This window comes from Corapipo altera, unplaced genomic scaffold (genome assembly GCF_003945725.1).
Source record: "Corapipo altera isolate COAL_440 unplaced genomic scaffold, ASM394572v1 104, whole genome shotgun sequence".
In the NCBI taxonomy this organism is placed as follows: Eukaryota; Metazoa; Chordata; class Aves; order Passeriformes; family Pipridae; genus Corapipo; species Corapipo altera.
Genome location: NW_020884920.1, coordinates 1,125,587 through 1,143,077, shown reverse-complemented (window position 1 = coordinate 1,143,077; position 17,491 = coordinate 1,125,587). Strand labels below are relative to the sequence as shown.

The following is a 17,491-nucleotide window of genomic DNA, read 5'->3' as shown; positions in this document are numbered from 1 at the left end:
CTGTGGAAGCAGAGTGCAGACCTGTATTTCAGATCACTTGAAAATGCAACTTCAGAACTCTCAGTCAGAGAAGGATGTAGATCCCTGCCATAACTCCAAGGCCTTGGGAAAGCTCTTATTTACTTTTTGTGGAAGTTTCATGCCAGGACTAAGTGACTTCTGCTTGTCAATCAGTAGCTCTTTTTTTGACATGAATAAATACACCATAAAACCCTGACAGAAAACTTGTCATGTCTCACCCATGTGTGCTCACGCAACAAGTATTTCAATGTGTATTTGACTTTTCTTTATGCCTCTGAAGTTTCCAGTGCATCCCCTGATCCTGTAAGTGAAATGGGAGGCTGGTGGTCCAGGAGGGATTTGCCCCCATGTGTGACCATGGTTTTGCTGTGAAGTGATGGGCAGTGAGGGTGGGAAAACCCAGCTCAGGCAAAGCTGGTGCTGTCTGCTGTCCTTCCAAAAAGGAACAGAAAAGTGAATCATCATAGAAATATAGGTCAGGGTAGAAAAATACAACTCAGGAATGTTTTCAAACTGCTTTGGAAAAAATGAAGGTCAATTCCTGTGCTGCTGCCTTTTGACTTTTCAGTCAAGAAACATAGTCCTGGTAGCCCAAAATCTGCACACTGAGCTGAGTGGATGATAAGCACCCAGATAAAGTGTGGCAGAGTTTGCCAGATATTTTCTCCAGCCAATTCCTTCAGCCCAAACATGCTCATCACTCTTCTGTGGATTTAGACATTTCCCAGTGGGTAGCCTCTTTTCCTTTTGTTCCCATGCTTCAAGAGACAAAGTTAATCTGTCTCAGCAGAGGTGCCCAGGCCCTGGGCTGTCAGCAGGGTTCATATCAGTGCAATTAATCATCTGGTAGTTGCTGTTCTTTCATTTCCTTTTGCTAACTTGTGTTCCCAGCTGTCCTCCCCTGCTTTGAGGCAGAGATCTCTCTGACTGACCTGTATGGGCAGCAGTAAGAGGCAGCTTCAGGCTGTGCATGGGAAGGGAGAGCTGCTGTGCCAGTCCTGTGGTGGCTTTAGCTGTGCCTGAGATGTGGGGCAGCTCCAGCCATCACCAGCTTCTCACCAGTGCATCAGTTCCTGCAGTCTTGGAGCCTCTGCAGCCCAGGACCTCCCCAGGAGTGGGATGCCATTTCAGAACTGAAAACTTGTCCCTTGCCCAAACTTCAGACATGTACCCTTTGCTGCTATGCCTGTTGCAGCTTCCCATGCCACAAAGCTGGGTAGTTCCTGTAAAGCCAAAGAATTTCCAGCTTTTTTCCTTACATTAATACATCACAGATAACTTAGGGTTTGGGTTTTTTTTCCAGACACATATCTAAGTAAGAAGACATGTTTCTTTCATTCTCCACAGTTATCACACAGAAGACATACCATTATTCTGTGATCCTTCTAAAAATCTTTCTTTTTTTTTTCTGTATTTCTATTTCTAATATATTTTCCTTTATTATTGAGATAAATTCCTGAGATTAAATGAGCTGAGGTTGTGTTGGATAAGCTTATTATTCTTATTAATACTGAGATAAGTTTCTGTAATTAATAACAGGTGTAATTATTAGTAATATTGTCATTTACTGTTTATATACTGTTGTGTGTGCACAATTCTTTCCAAACAGGTAAAAATTATTGCTGTTATTTTATTGCAACCACCATTGGTCTGCCAACACTGCTCCTTTCTCTCATTCTCTGTCTCTTTTCAGGAGGTTTGACCACATCAAGCAGTGCCTTAGGTGACAGAAACCTGAGGAAAGGTGGGATGTGGATGTCCTGATGACAACCTGAGCAGCAACACGGGAAGCAGAAGTAAAAACATGAAACTAATGCTCTCTCTGTATCCTAGGTAAGTCTCTAAAGGGAGGCAGAGGAACCCATATACATAAAAGTGATGTTCTTCACTATTACAGAGTGGTGAGCCATTATGAGGGTTCATTCTGTGCCCTGGGTTCTCTATGGAGGCAGTCAGGACAGCCACAGCACTTGGTCCTGCAATTACAGTGTCTGGTATGGAGTGGGTGTCTCAAGTGCCTGGGATTTTTTAATAATTTATTTCTATTTCTACTTTATTTAAGCATTGTGGTATCTCTCTGATACATTTATCGATCAAAGTGGCACTACTTTTGCAACAAGAAAATCAGATCTCATTTAACTTTGTCTGAAAAGTAGAACTGGTAAATCAAAAATGTGTGCAGAGTAAAGGCCATGAAGGTGAAGACAGAGTGCTGAGGTTTAGTGGTAGGATGTGTCTGTCTGTTGTAGCTACTTTAACTGTGCTTCCAAATTAAAAAGGAGAGATCCTAAAAATAGATTGCTAAAAGCCTTTTCTTATTCCTAGGCCAACTCCAGAGAGGCATATTCAAATCCAGCCAAAGGGAGTGTCACATTTCTGAATTGTACCAGGAGCTCCCTTGCTCTGAGTCCAAAACTGATCTCAGAAGCTCAGACCAAGCTGGGCTAAGCCTTCCCAAGCCCAGTATTCCTGTGACCCCAGCTGAAGTCCTGGCGAGCGGTCAGCTCCCTGAGCAGTGAGATGCAGAGCAGTCGGATCAGGTGCTGCCTCTCTTTGCCACATTCCCACGCTTGTTCTGTCATCTGCAGAAGGCAGCATTCCCACTATGCTGCAGCAGAGATACTGCTCGGTGGCTGCTGTTGCTGATCTCCCCTAATTACCAGAAACATTGCTTTAAGAAGTTACAACTTCCTGGCATGATGTGAAAAACGAACCGTTTAAGAGTTGAGTAATAGGTAATTGCAGGCTGCAGCATCTTTAATCACTTTCAATTTTAAGTACATTTTTGAAGAGCGTGGCTCATTATTACCTGGCAGATCTTGATGGAGTTCTACATTTCTGGTAGCCTAGATCACAAATGAAAAAAAGAATTTTGCATACGGGGTGTAATGGTTGGCAATTACAGCACAGCTTAACTCCCTGCTCTGCTGTGGGCTTTCCTGTGACTGTGGAAAAGTCATGGAGACATTTGTGTGGAAGGACTATAGTGCTGCAGAGCCTACCATTTTAGATCACCTGAACTCCAGGTCCTGTGAAATCTGATCCATAAGGCATATAAATTTATTATAAGAAAAAGAGTGACCCATGAGAGGCTGTGTGTAGACACAGAATTTTAGACATTAGCCAGCAGAAAAGGCTGTGCATCAGCTTCATGACTGCTCAGAGAAAGGTGCTGAACTTCTGAGACCTCCAGCCAAGAGCCTACTAAGTCCAGTTAGTTTAGATCTGCACTTCTTGCAGTACAAATCCTACGTATAAAATGAAGATAAATCTTCTCATGGAAATGCACTGATAGCAGGAGCTCAGCTTTAGCTTTCAAGCAGTGTATATGCACACATTTAATAGAGAAGGAGAAAAATGGACATATTCTTTTCAGTTACTATCCCCACAGCATGTTCTGGCTCTTCTCCCATCCTCTGGCTGCTCTTCCTCACCCAGCACAATCATTGACCAGCATGTTTTCAGCCCAGGCGATACTTTTGCCTGATACTTTGAAAGCAAAGAAACGACACCACCTGGCTGGAGATGAAGCCTGGCTCCAGACAAGGCAGATGTCACTGCCCTTCATTCCATTTTCCTGAGAGTGGTGTCTTGAGCAGCAGGACACACACAGTCCTGGGTGCTGCCCTCCAAATGGCCTAAAATAATTGTTATAATCCCCTGTTGACTTTGTTACTGTTCATCTGCAAATGCCCTAAATTTGTTACCAGCATGTTGATGGAAGCTGTTTTCCTCCCACTTTGTATTGCCAATTACATTTCTTGCCAGCAAATGGAGTCCTCTTCCCACTCCTCTTGTGGCAGGGGAAGGATTGATCCTCTGCCCGTAGCAGTGCACAGGGATGTGCATCTGACCACCCATATCCTATGTGTCCAGGCATTATATACTGCAGTGACCTTTGGGGGAGCAAAGGGAGGGACAGCAGTCCAAGGATTGGACAAATTACATGTTTTAAAATAGAATTTATATGCTGGAGTAGGGAAGGAAAGTATTTAAAGGACTCCCCGCACCATCAGAAACCTGGCCACATATATGATTGGCACTTGCACTGCTAATGAGACCATTTCTATTATAATGAGCTCATTACTATTTTTATTGCTATTGTATTTTGCATGTTTCACAAATCGTGCAGGGAGCTGCTTTTTGTTTCCACTTTCTCTTTCTACCTTGGAAACTCTCAGGGCAATCCCAGTGGCTGCATAACACAGATGAATGAATTAAACCCGTGGAGAGACCGAGCGGGGGTGGCTGCTCTTAACTGGTCATGGAGGGAGAGGGAGAGAAAGGAGAGGATTGGAGTCATGGCTGGAAACTAATTCAGCAAGGAGTTATCACACTGTTCTGAAACCCAGTGACATTTTTATGAATGTATCTCCTATTCAGGAATGTCTGCACAAAATTAGTCTGCTCCTGAGAGAATACTTGGTATATAGATTATTCTCTTTGTCAACTGTTTCTTCCAAATATTGATTGGGATCAGGCTTTGTTTCTCTGCCATTTTGCAGTATTTTGCTTTAATAAATTTTGAGTATGATAACACAAAGAAGTGTTGGCTTTGCAGCAGTGTTCAAGTTTCCAGTGTTGCTCAACTAGTCTGATTCATGTCCCTTGAGATCCTCCTTTCCTTTTTTGAGTTCCAAACACATGTGCAGTAGGACAGACCCCAGAGACAGCTTTTGCTGGCTGCCAGTGATCCCACTGGCTTGGTTTGCTTTGGCTTCAGCTCCTTACCATTACCAATTCCAGTTGGCTTCTCAGTAGCCACTTCCTCAGCTTTAGCTCTCAGTGAATAGCCAACACCCTGCAAATAATCCACTGCTGACTTTCAGGCTACTTGGCTTCACCAGTGCAGCATGAGGTGCAACTCAGAGAGGCGACTAAAAGGGGCAGATCCACCGCTACCCTATGGAAGCTTTCAGAAACTTCTGGAGTGAAAATGAGTCATCTCTGCAAATCACCTGCTGGAAAATCATATTGCTGTATCATATGGTTGCCACTAACAGGTGTAATCACAGGAGATTCTGATGGAGCGGAGAAGACATTAGGATGCATAGTTATGGAGCTGGTTGAGACTTGCTCTGAACTCTCGCTAAATGCTGTAATTCCATGGATTTGACTTAGAGAGGACAGACCTGTGGATCTGAATCACCTTGGATGTTACTGATTGTAGGACCAGCATGGTTTAACCTCACCAGGCAGGTGAGATGTACCCAGTATGGAAATGGCTATTTGCCAGAGTGCATTCTTCACCTTTGCCATTGGCCAGTAGTGAGGAAGTCGACTGTGACTGGATCTGACTTCAGAAAAGGATTTTTCTGTGCATGAAACCCCTAGACCAAATATTTTCTTTGCCTATACAATTCAGACATATTTTGCAGTCATGTGTGCAGTCCAAGAATTGCCTAAGAAAATTAAATGTCACCAAAGAACACTAATGTAAAAAAAAAAGTGTGGGAGTACATCTGCTTGCTGTTGGAGCTACCAAGCTGCATTTTGAATTTCAGGTTTGTTATTTTGTTAGTTTGATGTTGTAGCTCTCTGACAAGCTCCTTCTGTCTCACTCATTTCCTCTGTGTCCTCTGGCTGCTGAGACATCATCACTCTTTCAAGCCCAGGGTTAGGGCTGGCCTGTTTTTAATACTCTGAAGACTTTGGTGGCATCTGGCAGTAGTACTGCCAGCTGTTGCAGAGAAGATAAAGAAGAAAGGAAAGAAAGACATCAACATTAAAAAAAAATAATAAAACCAGGCGACTGGGTGTGTTCAAAGTCTCAGTTTCACAAATTTATATTGAAGAAAAATTTGGATAAAGAACTTCTGTGCCTTTCAAATGAACCTTCTCCTACCTTGCTTGAATAGCTCACCAAGGGCAGACAAGATAGAAATAATAAATATATAGAGAGACAGAAAACATGCTGCACCTCCTTCAGGAATTCAGGAATTACTTAAGTGAAACTAAAACCTGTTTTCCCCAGCATCTTAGAAATGTCTCTGTGTTATTGTTCTTTTTTGAGCTTTGTGCTGCACTGATATTTTATGTTTAATAACATGTGGAGTGAAATAGGAGAATTAACAAGAATTTTGCTTCTGGCAAGATTATCTACAATATCTGCTTTTGGCTGGATGTAACAAGTGTCTTTTCTGCAGGTGTCTGTGGGTGCTTTGGGGTTTGAGACAAACTGCTGTGGGATTTGAGATCCTGCTGCAGAAACCAGCAGGAGTCAGCTGAGACTGGTTCCTTCCTTAGGAAAGGAGGGAAAGGAAAGAGAGAGAAGTAAACTGTCACCCTTTTAAATTGGTCCCATACAATCATAATCCCAAGGGAATTCTCTAAAAACTAATGCAAATTGTCATCCATCAGTCTTTCCCCCATGGAGCTGCTACAGGCTTCAAAAAGGAGCCTTTTCCCTTTTCAGCTCCTCTCAAATTCCACCTTTTTTTCCCTGATTCTGATACCTCTTGGCGGGTTCCCATCAGCTCCTTAGTCCCTTGCCAGTGCTGGATACCAAGGTCACTATACAATATTCATACAAATTGTCTCTCTCTACAGGTTCATAATAGCTATAATACAGAAAACGCAAAAAGAAGCTTATCCAGGCTGGTTTGGCTTTTTGCTTGGTTTTTTTGGTGGTTTTGTTGTTGTTGTTGTTGGTTTTTTTTTAAGAATCTGCAAGTTTTTACTTGTGACTGCTATAGTGAAAACCTCAGTGTGTGATCCCAGAATCCGGAAGGATGGGATAAAAATGTGAAGTACATCTTTTGCAAACCACAACAGGGTTTTGGCAAGTGAAGTGTCAAAGCAGGAGCCTAGAATGGAAAAAATCCCACATTAGTGGGTGCTGGTTAGATCTTCCTTTCCACTGTTTCTTTGTATATTTATTATAGTTGCTACCAAAACTCCCTCAGTTATGCAGTCCCTGGGGTTCAATACATCTTACATTGCAGCTTATCTGAAATGCTTGTATCATACAGGACACAAGAGGAATGCTGGGGATTAAAGTGACAGGGTGGCCAGCATATAAAATAGTCAAGAATTCCAATAACTGGATGACAGATTAACTTATTTTTAGAATGTGACTGACAGGTGATGATTGAATAGTGCTGTGTCCAGTTAGCTCTTGTGGACCCGGTAAAACAATAGTGAAGACACTGAAAAACTGATGTCACTGCTGACTGAAGACAATATTCTGGTCCTGTATGGCATTTCTGACATGCAATGATCCAAGTGTCATCTTTTGCTCAGTTTTTTCATGGCTCATTTCTCTTTTTTCTGGTTCTTTTGCCTCTCAGCTCATGGCAGAAGGAGGATAAAATGTCACCCCAGGATACTTCTGTAGCAGTCCCTATTGTGCTTTTCTCTTCCCTTTGAAAGAATGAAAATTCAACACAACTAAGTTATTACTCCATGAGTGCAATAAGAGCTATCCCAAAGACCAGGCTAAGCACCAATATGGTGTTAGTGAGCACTGATTCTAAACACTCCTAGGGAAGATGAGGGCAAAAGATGAAGTCAAATGAAGCTGTTAAGAACAACCATATTTGTGCAAAGTCAGTGCCCCTGGTATTTTTGCACCATTTGTTTTCTTTCATTATTAATGAGGGAATGCTTTGTTTCCCCTGTTCCTCTGGATTACAGTTGTGATTCAGCTGTCATATCAACTTGGAACTGGGGCAGTAAAAAATCACTGTGCATTACTGCTTATTGGACTTGACCTGATGTTCCATAATTTGCTGAAGAGGACTTACAGCTTTCATTCATGTCCTGGTCCAAACTAATTATTGCAATTCTAAGAGAGGCAGTAGTGTAGTTATGGTCTTGGTTTCCTTGTTTATTCCTTTTCTGTAGGTTCTCAACAATAAAGATATATTGCAGTGCAGCAATTCTCTGGGTTACTCTGCCACCTATGTGGAAACAGAACAAAGATAAAAGTCTTCTGTAGACTCTTGGCCTTGATTCAGCCAGTTTGTTTGTTATCTGAAGTACATTCAGTAGCAAATTACACTGGAAGCTGTTCTTTTGGATTTTCTATTTGTGTGAGGCAAGGTGATGTGAATTTGAATTCACGTCAATGATCTCATCAGGTTTGCCATAGGTAAATATATGCAGACATATAATGTTTTCCTCTGGAACATATCTATGGGTAGTCTGCAAACAAAATTGAAGTTTACCTCTTACAGGTAAGTTTTTGAAACATGGCCCTATGCATATGGGTTCTACATTTTGCTTGCTTGCTTGAGCCATCAAAATCAAACCTGTCCTGAGTTCCTCCAGACAGAACCACCTCTCCAAAATGATTCATACTGTGATATTAAGTAACAATGTTGAATTTCCTAGCTAGTCTACTGTGCTATTCAATTAGGGTGCCTCTCCAAATCACCTTCAATAGCATCATTGTAACATATGGGTTGAGATTTAGACTTACGGCCCAAACACAGAAGCAAAGTACATCACTAATTTTCTGCACACACGGAGAACCACAGCACACAGGCAGTGTGCTCAGACAGGGAGACAGGTCCTGTTTTGTAGGAATAGAGCATCCACTTATTTTTTATATAATTTGTAGATATGTAATGAACAGCAGTTTTACTGCTGGAGAGACATTTAGAGTTCAAAATTCACATGTGTTGCTCACTAATCTGCTTGATTTGGGCTGTCCTGAGAAATGCAGTGCTGACTCTGCACTGAGTTCCAAAGCACTGAAGGACAGATGCACAGCAAAGGTTCTACTTTGGGTGGGCCTCTTCTAAAACATGCAGTTTCCTTGTACTGAATGAGGCTGCTGGGCTGCAATCAGCCATTGCCTTTTCTTGTGCTCGTGGCAGACCATAGCCTAGAACCCTCTGCAAAGCAGAGTCTGCACTTGTAAACACGCCATGAAAGTGGTCAGTTTGTCCAACAAGGGAAAAATAACCCTTAAGCAGAACATTTCCTTTCCTTCTTGTTTCCTGCCATGACACACACTGGGCAAGTTTTTCCTCCTTCCATTCCTTGGCCCCAGGAATTCTGCAGTCATCAACAGATGCGGTCTTAACTTCACATTTTAGTCTCTTCATTACCCTTCCCCTGCCTTTTCAATCCACACGAGCCAGGAAAGCCTTGTGGAATGTGCCCAACATTTAAAGCATAGCTGGGTGTTTCACACGCTCCCCAGCTGCGAGCAGGATTTTGGTTCAATTAAGAATAGATCCCCTCCCACTGACTTGGTTCCACAACCTAATTCAAATGTTAACCCTGTAATGCTGATGTTGTGGATTTTCTGGCTGATTTGGGGGTTTTGTGGTAATGTATTTGTTCAAAGAAATGTATTTGTTCAAAGAGAATAGATTCAATCTATAGATACAAACTGGGATTAGTGAAAGAGGTCACCCCCCCCAACCCTGTTCATCTTCGCAGTCTCTCATTTAATTTCAACATCAACAAAGCCTGAATTTTAATATTATTTGTTATATTTAGGGCAGATGACCTACCCAGTCAAAATAAGAGATTAGGAATTCATCTTTTAAGGCTTTATGCAAAAAAATTTGACCCTGGCTCAAACACTTGGAGTCCATTTGTATGTAATTGTAGAATCAGGACAAGAATCTGAAGAGAAGAAAATGAAATGATGGTACTGGAGATCTTTGGGGTCTGATTTAGTTTTTTTTCCCTGCATGACAGATTCTGTACACAGAAACCTTGATACAGAGGGTGGTTCCTTTGTGAATTGGGGTATTTGTACCAAACAAGATTACTCAGGAGCAATAAGAATGACCCCAGCCACTGTTTGCTGCTAGAAACGTTTCAAGTGGATAAGGACACAGAGTTATTCCGTAATGACAAGGAAGGAAGACCACATGCATTAAAGTGACCGGTTAATAATCAATTCCTGCTGTGAAAACTTTTGTCCTACATTTGTGTGGAAAAATGCTTATAAAAATCAGCATTGTTTCACACATGGAAAAAATGACAGTTCATTCAAAAATAAATAATGCAGCCAGCATTTTATGAAATCCCAGTGTTTTAAAATAACACCTAATTTAATTGCACCCATCTTTTAAAATAATTAAGAACGAGAGAATAATCAGTTTTCCTTTCATTGTAACCTTATTGTGTGAATTGTGAAAGCATTTTTTATCTGGTTTGCACCCACAGCTTCAACTTTAAAGGTCATCGTGTTTTATCAAGACATCATTTTGTGACAGCTTTTTTAGTATTCTTAGTGGCACTAGCAGTATGTAGAGGCTGATCTTTCTTCAGAAACAGCAAAAGAAGTAAGTGATTTATATATATAACCTAAAAATAATGGATATTCCTTTCATATTTTAATTTAGCACTAATTAGCTGGGAAGTTTTGCATATGTATTTAGAACAAAGGGAACAGATCTGGCCTTCTGCGTTTATTTTGTTACTGAATTTCAAGAAATTAAACAACTCTAAACCTCAGAAAAAGAAGAAAACTGAACGCAATAAATGCTGTAACAAATGAAATAGTGATTTTAAAATTCAGTGATATAGAGAATGACAAGAAGACTAAAACATTTTTGAGAAGTCAAAGAGCCCAGATTGTGCATCAATAGCTGTATATGTGAAAGGACAACACAGAAAGCAAATATAAAAATACTGAAATGTTCTGGATTACTGGAAACAAATCACTTTTGGAGAAGAGGAAGGCAGAACTTCTTCATATTGTCAGTGGTGCCCACTTGCCACTGATGCAGCTGGTGCTGCAGGCAGCACACACTCCGTAGAATTTCAAAAGGACATTGATGTGACATCTTTGCATAAGAAGTAACAGATCTCAGGTTTCTCAGCAGCACTTGCAGTTGTGAAACTCAGTTTTGCCCCTTCTTTAAATGTACCTGCAAGAGCATTATCCCTGCTTATTTCTCATACAATACCAAAAGAATTGGCTACAAGAAGGGGCAAGGCTGAAAGAGCCGAGAGGACGGTTTCCCAGGCCACATGCACTGTCTGTTAGCTGTTCTTGTACCTTCAGTGAGGCAAATTCAAGAGTATATATAGCAGTGGAAAAATGACCAAAGCACTAGTATGGAAATCATAATGTTGTTGCAGATCCCCTGTTGGATCCAGCTTTTGAAGCATGGATGGCAGGACTGAATAGAGACTGTGGAAATCTTGAGCTGGTTCCCAATGTCAGCAAGGGCTCTGTGATTCACAGGGAAAAACAACCACAGCCTGTCCCTATTCATTTCCCCAGGCATAAACCACGAAAAACTCTTTGGAGTGACCACCCATGACTGTTTTGTTTTGTTAAGGGAGATTGTCCCTTGCTTGAGCCCCTATTAGGACTGCATTGTGAAATAATTTACTCCAGAGCAGCTCATAGACCTAGGTGCTTATGTTCCTTTATTCTTAAGACACTTTGAACATTTTACTCTTCTTCAAAGGATGTTTCTTCTTTGAGATGAAGCCATTTGCTTAATGGTTTAGAGTATTTCATATCCTCTGTTTTCTCCCCAGAAAAACTCTCTTTGTAAATGAAACATAGCCCTAGATCAATACCCTTCTCCTTGCTGCAGGGTAGCATAATAACTGAAAGATGTTCTTATAATTGTTCTGAGGACACAGGGATTGTTTCATTTATGCATGTGAAACATGTTGTTAAGTCATCTGATGATATGAGTTGACTGTGAGATTACTGTACTTGTGGCAAAATGTCAATATTCCTAAAGCATCCTACAGTCAGCAGTTTCAGAATACAGGTTATTTGCAAAATAGCCTCAACACTATAATCCAGTGACACATAAATCTGCTGCTCTCTAACTTCCAGCACTGTCTGTTCCAAATCCAAAGTTAAATGGATTCTACTCCAAGAGCTGAATCGTCACCTAAACTGCAGTGCTTGAAAGATTTGCTGTTACTGAGGAAATTGGTCTCCTACATATTTCTATTCAATAATTTCCCAAAGACCTATCTTCAGTGCATGGTAATACCATATATTGCAGTGTTGTAACTTCTGGAAAGACTAATAGACATGTAATCTTATTTTAGCAGAAACCTGGATGCTCATAGACTTACTTGTACAGAGCAGTAACTTACTGTACAAATATTCCCCCTGAAATCAACAGGAAACCTTGTGAAGGTATTGTTTCATATATTAAAGTATATTCACACCTTGCTAGCTCACAGCAATGGCTTCAGTAGAGTTGCTTCTCAACTTCTATTACAGTAAAGCTCAGGACCTTTTCTGGCGGACAAAGTATTTTTTATTTTGTGTAATAGAAAGACATGGAAATTGCATTTGAACATGGTGACTTTCCAATACATTTCAGGCCTCCTTAAGCCATGTTTATGAAATTCTGGTTGCTGAAAGGATCTTATTCATAGTTACTTAATTCTACAGTTATTCTTAGTTGCAGTGACTCCCTTGGTATGTACAATAACACTCTTGCTCCCCCCATAAGGAGCTGTTGGCCAAGTTTTGTCTTGGATCATTTTGGATAGGAGAGGAAAAAACAGTAATCAAATCTGTTACTTAATAAATCCATATTCATTTCTTAGACTGTGCTACCCATCTTCCACTTCCCTGAGCAAACAGGGAAGACACCATCTCCCCTGCTCATTCCCTCACCAGCTTCCTTTTGCTCTCCCATAATTGCTTTTTTCCTCGCTGAAACTTCTGCAGATTTCTGGATACGGGGTGCACTTTGCTGCTGAACAAGATAAAACAGACATCTCAAAAAGACATGACTGCAGCTTGTCACTGGCTTTCCTTTGTGGCAGGAGAATGGGGGCAGTGACAGGTACTGCCCTTGGCAGGTGGAGTGAGAATCAGCCCTGGCTCTGTTCTTCCCTTCACACTCAGCACAGGAGCCGTTACCATGAGTGGCTTTTCTTCAGCATCACTATTGTACTGTGCAACACAGCTGTCAGGTTCAAATCTTATCACAAGTACTGTTCTTGCCATACCTGGGCAATCCACTCATATCACAAAGGATTTTCAAGACAGATCTACAAACAGCCTCAAAGGGGGCCTTTCCCTGACCTGTGAGAAGCAGTGCACACACCCCCTATTGCACACTGGGGCTCACCACTGCCTGGGCTGTGATGCTTCAGCATCACCTTGGCCTCTCAGGGGAGGCCAGTCCAGTCCCCAGGCATTCCACTCTGATAAGCAAGGCCAGGGACCTTGTCTGGCAGTCTGTTTGTACATGCACTGCATGGACTCAAACTCGTGTGTATGCTCAGCTCTCACCCAGATAAAATAGCCTATGTGATGAATTCCACAGTAAGAGCAGTAAAGAGAAGCAGTGTGAAGAGAGTTTGGAGGACCAGATCAAATAGCTCTAGAGAGCACTTGAAGCAGCCTGTCAAGAAAACGTGGTCATGCATGTGTTTCAGAGGGGGTTTGGAGGGCTCACTGGCCTGTCTGTTGCTCCTTATAGCAAACTATTCTCTCCCACGATGAGTGCTCTGCACGCAAAAGATGCCAGAGCAGGTCAGGTGCCAAAAATCAGGTGCCTGCTCCCTTTATTCAGTTTGCCAAATACAGGTAAGTAATGAACTGCATTCATTTAGTACAAGTCTCTCTCGCCTCCTGTTGATTTGATGTAATAGATGTACTATAGATAAAATATGTGCAAATAGTGCTTCATTGTGATTCAATGGTACGGAGAACATAAAACAACACCCTAACAATGAAAGCAGTTTTAGTCCTGTGCAGATTCAAACTAACTTAAGGAAACTAGATATAAATCTCCTTTTGCTTGCATTGGTATGTGTGTTTCACCCTTATTATTGGGTAAGACCCATGCCTGTTTTAACTGTCTCTCTTTAATTTATTGTGACTTAGATCCTTTACCAGAGCCTCAGAGTCCATCTCATGGAAAGAATTATTGGACTATCTCTCATTCAGGAAAAGCAGAAGGGTTTTGGTAGTTGCAGGTAGGATTTTTGCAGTCCCAGTAAGTTGACACAATATTAACTCTCACCTCACAGAACACAGTATCACCCAACATTCACAAATGAAAATTAAGCAGTTTCACCATCTACTGTATAGCAAATGATGCTGTGATAGTTTCATCCAAAATATGTGAGATAGAGGAAAAAAAGAAATATTTCAAGGAAGATATAAAGAAACAAGAAAGCTCAGGATGCAATCTGAATAAATAGTGGCATTGTGGTCTTGCTGGAATTCTAAACAGAGAGCTTTTATGGCTGAGTGCTGGCTCAGGGAGGCTTGGCGTTGGATACAAAAGTAATTTCTCATATTACTTGATTTCTGTGCTAAGAATTAGGATTTTGTTATTTTCAGATAAACAGAACTACATCAAAGATACCGGACTATCATAATTTTTTTTTCTTCTAAAGGAAACAACAAGGTTTTGTCTATCCCTTAGGGGTAAAAAGAAGCAACGTTATTGAATACCTCACCATATCAGTTTCCTATTTTGTTTGATGAGATGACTATGATTTACAGGATTTCTTTATGAGACTCAATTAAATATAGAATTTATAATATTCATGCAGTTTCTGTGCCAAATATACATAGTGCTGATACAGCAGGGATCTCAAAATATCAACCACCTGCTTAGAAGGAACAGAATTACGAATACATCTCCTTAAACAATAATTCATCATACTCAGAAGCCTAAAGTTAAGCTGCTCTAGAGCCAACACAGCTGCTTTATCAACTTATTTGGGGGATACTGCTGACTTACAATGCTGGATATCACTCTTGCAACTCATGGCTAAAATTAAATTCAAGAATTCAGAAACCTAGGCAGCAGCACTGACCTGGGCACGAAGGACCCTGGCTTTCAGAGGGAATCCAGAGTTGTGAATGACACGTCCACACTGCTCATCCAATATGCCAGGAGACTGAACCGGGTTCATGAAGGAACCATTCAATGTTAATATATTCACAGTGTCTGTGGGAAACCAGGAGAATCTTTGCAAACCTCACTGATGAGGGATCATCCTTGTAGGGAAACATTCCCTCTCCCCAAGGATCCTCATCCTTACACAACTCCCCTCAGCCCCCCCAGACGGTTATGGAGTAGTTTTTCTCTGGCTGAGGTCATCTGAGGTACCAGCTCAACAGAGCCAAAAAGACACCTTTTTCCCTAGGGAAAGCTCCTCTACTCACAATAATGAAATTAATTTTAATCCTCATGGCTTCTTTGTGAGAGGACTTTGATCTCACATACTTCAGCTTTATAATTTATTTTTTTTTTCCCAGACAGGCTGGAGCTACAGAAGTGAGACAGACTGAAAGCCCTCACAGCTGAGCTTGGAGGACTTGCACACAATCTAGGCAGACATATTCCACAGGAAAAATGGAATCACAGGCCCTGAGCTGGGTTCTGGGGGATAAAAAAAAATAACACCAGAGCATGATAGTGGCTTTAAGGCCATTTTCACTGCATGGAAGCAGAATCCTGCTGAGCCCATTCCAGACAGGTGTTAGTCTAATTGGTCTTTTATAACTTAGATTTTACAGCTTCCCTTAGCAGCCAGGTTCACTGATTAAATATCCTTCATTAGGAAGCTTTTCCAAATCTCTAATTTAAAATTTTGCTCCATGTGGAGCCAGGAACCTTTCTGGCCCCTTTGATGACCAGGACAATATTTCAGAAGCACCCTCTTTGCAGACTTTTTGAGAATTAGAAGACTATCACCATGTCTTTTTATTTCAAAGCTCTAAAAATTCAGTTTCAGCCTAATGAAAAAGAACTTTTTCTTAACTTCTTTATAATGCCTGTTGCTCTCCTGTAATACTAAATATCCTGTGATACTTTAGTCCTTTCTGTCCCTTTCTCACCAGCTAAATGTATCTCAGGATGACTGCTTATGTGAAGGGGGCATTGGAAGCTTTCCTAGTCAATAAGTGGGGTGTCATCATGCCTAATGAATGTTGCTAAACTGTTCAGACATACTGGGATAAAAGCCTACTGAGGAATTTTATGTAGTCAGAGTATGAGGAAGTCTAACACTGCAATTACATTGTGTTGAGAAATACCATTTCTACCAGTAGTATCCATGCTTCAATCCAGCTGCTTATAGAAAAAAAGGAAAAAGCCCACAAAACACAGTCCTACTTATTTTACCTCTAGCAGGTTTGCATTATTACTCAACCTCCAAATCTTCATTTTGGGAGCATGTTCCTGACCAAGAAGTTTTGCAGTCAAGTGATGGATTTGTAGGTCCAGCTCTGAAAGACACAGACACATTTGAGGGGATGATTATTGTCTGGCCTTTAAAAATCACTCCAGACCAAATAGATCAAGTCTGTTCATATTAAAGAAAATCTGTGCCACAATGAAGACAGCAACTACCCTCTTATTTATCTCTAGGAAATAACCTTTAGGGTTTTAACAAATAAGGAAAAGGAATAGTCTTTTCATCCAGACCGTTATTGCCTGAAGCATCAAAATAGACTGAGGGCTGTTTTCAGAAACCAAATGCACAATGAACTCAGGATGGGGTGAGAATACAGCAAGAAAACTTCAAATTTATTTGAGATTACTAGAGATTTCCTTATCTCATCCCAAACCCTCTTCTAATTAGCATTTTCATCTCATCTACTGTCTCATTTTACCTTTTGCTCCCAAATAGTGCTGGAGGCTTGGTTCTAGGGCAGCTCTCTGACATCCACAATGTCTGCCTTCCCCATTTGACTGAAGCTCCATGTCAGTGATGCAGAAAATTAATTAGGGCATTTTATTTTCTTTGTAAGTAAACCTATATGCTGTTTCTAAGGCTGCAAATATGGTAACTCTGTGACTGAATAAACACAAAATTAGGCTCCTTTTGCATGACTTCTGAAGCTGATAGCAAAAACAACCATGAAGGAATCTCAACACAGAATTTGCTGTTTTAACCATACTGGAAAAAATTCTGTGTACCAATTAGAGAGATTACTTTGCTCCAAGTGATGCAGAGAACTGAATAATCAGGCAAGTATACTAACCAGATGTCACTTTATCAGACAAGAGGAAGGAGTATTCCACAGTGAACAGAAGATAGTCTCTGGGATGCCCATTGGCTCATGCAAAAATTTGCTTTTATTGCCATAATCACTTCTTCTGTGGCCTCTCCCCCAGCCTTTGCTCATGAGCAGCATGAATAGTTCCACAGCACCTGGTGAGTGTACGGACAGGCAGCTCAGCTGGGCCAGTGGCCACTGAGGAGGCAATGGGTGTGTTCAGGTGATGGACCCTGGGCCCCTGCACTCCCCTCACCTACTCTGCTGATGCACCACAGTAAAGCATTAAAACATCAATAGGGAAAAACATGGATTCATGTCCTCAGCCTTCACTCATTACAAATCTTTACAGGGCATGTTGTGGCAAAACTGACATACCATAAATATGTAAAAAGAAATAAGGCCACAAAAGGGATTAAAAATAACAGAAATGTGAAGGTATCATCCCTGTGCTCAGCAGTTGTTGTTCAACAAGCCTTTGGATATATTAGTCATGTTCAGGTTTTCAGAAGTCATATATTTCACCAGATTAAAACCTTTGTG

General features: G+C 41.1%; 1 long non-coding RNA gene across 1 annotated transcript in view; it reads left to right on the top strand.

The window, feature by feature from the left end:
- Positions 1-17,491, top strand: part of LOC113953484 — a 52,572-nt gene that overhangs the window by 15,569 nt on the left and 19,512 nt on the right. Inside the window, exon 2 of the long non-coding RNA XR_003529890.1 lies at positions 1,715-1,854. This is a non-coding gene — a long non-coding RNA (uncharacterized LOC113953484). The remainder of the gene's footprint in view (positions 1-1,714; positions 1,855-17,491) is intronic.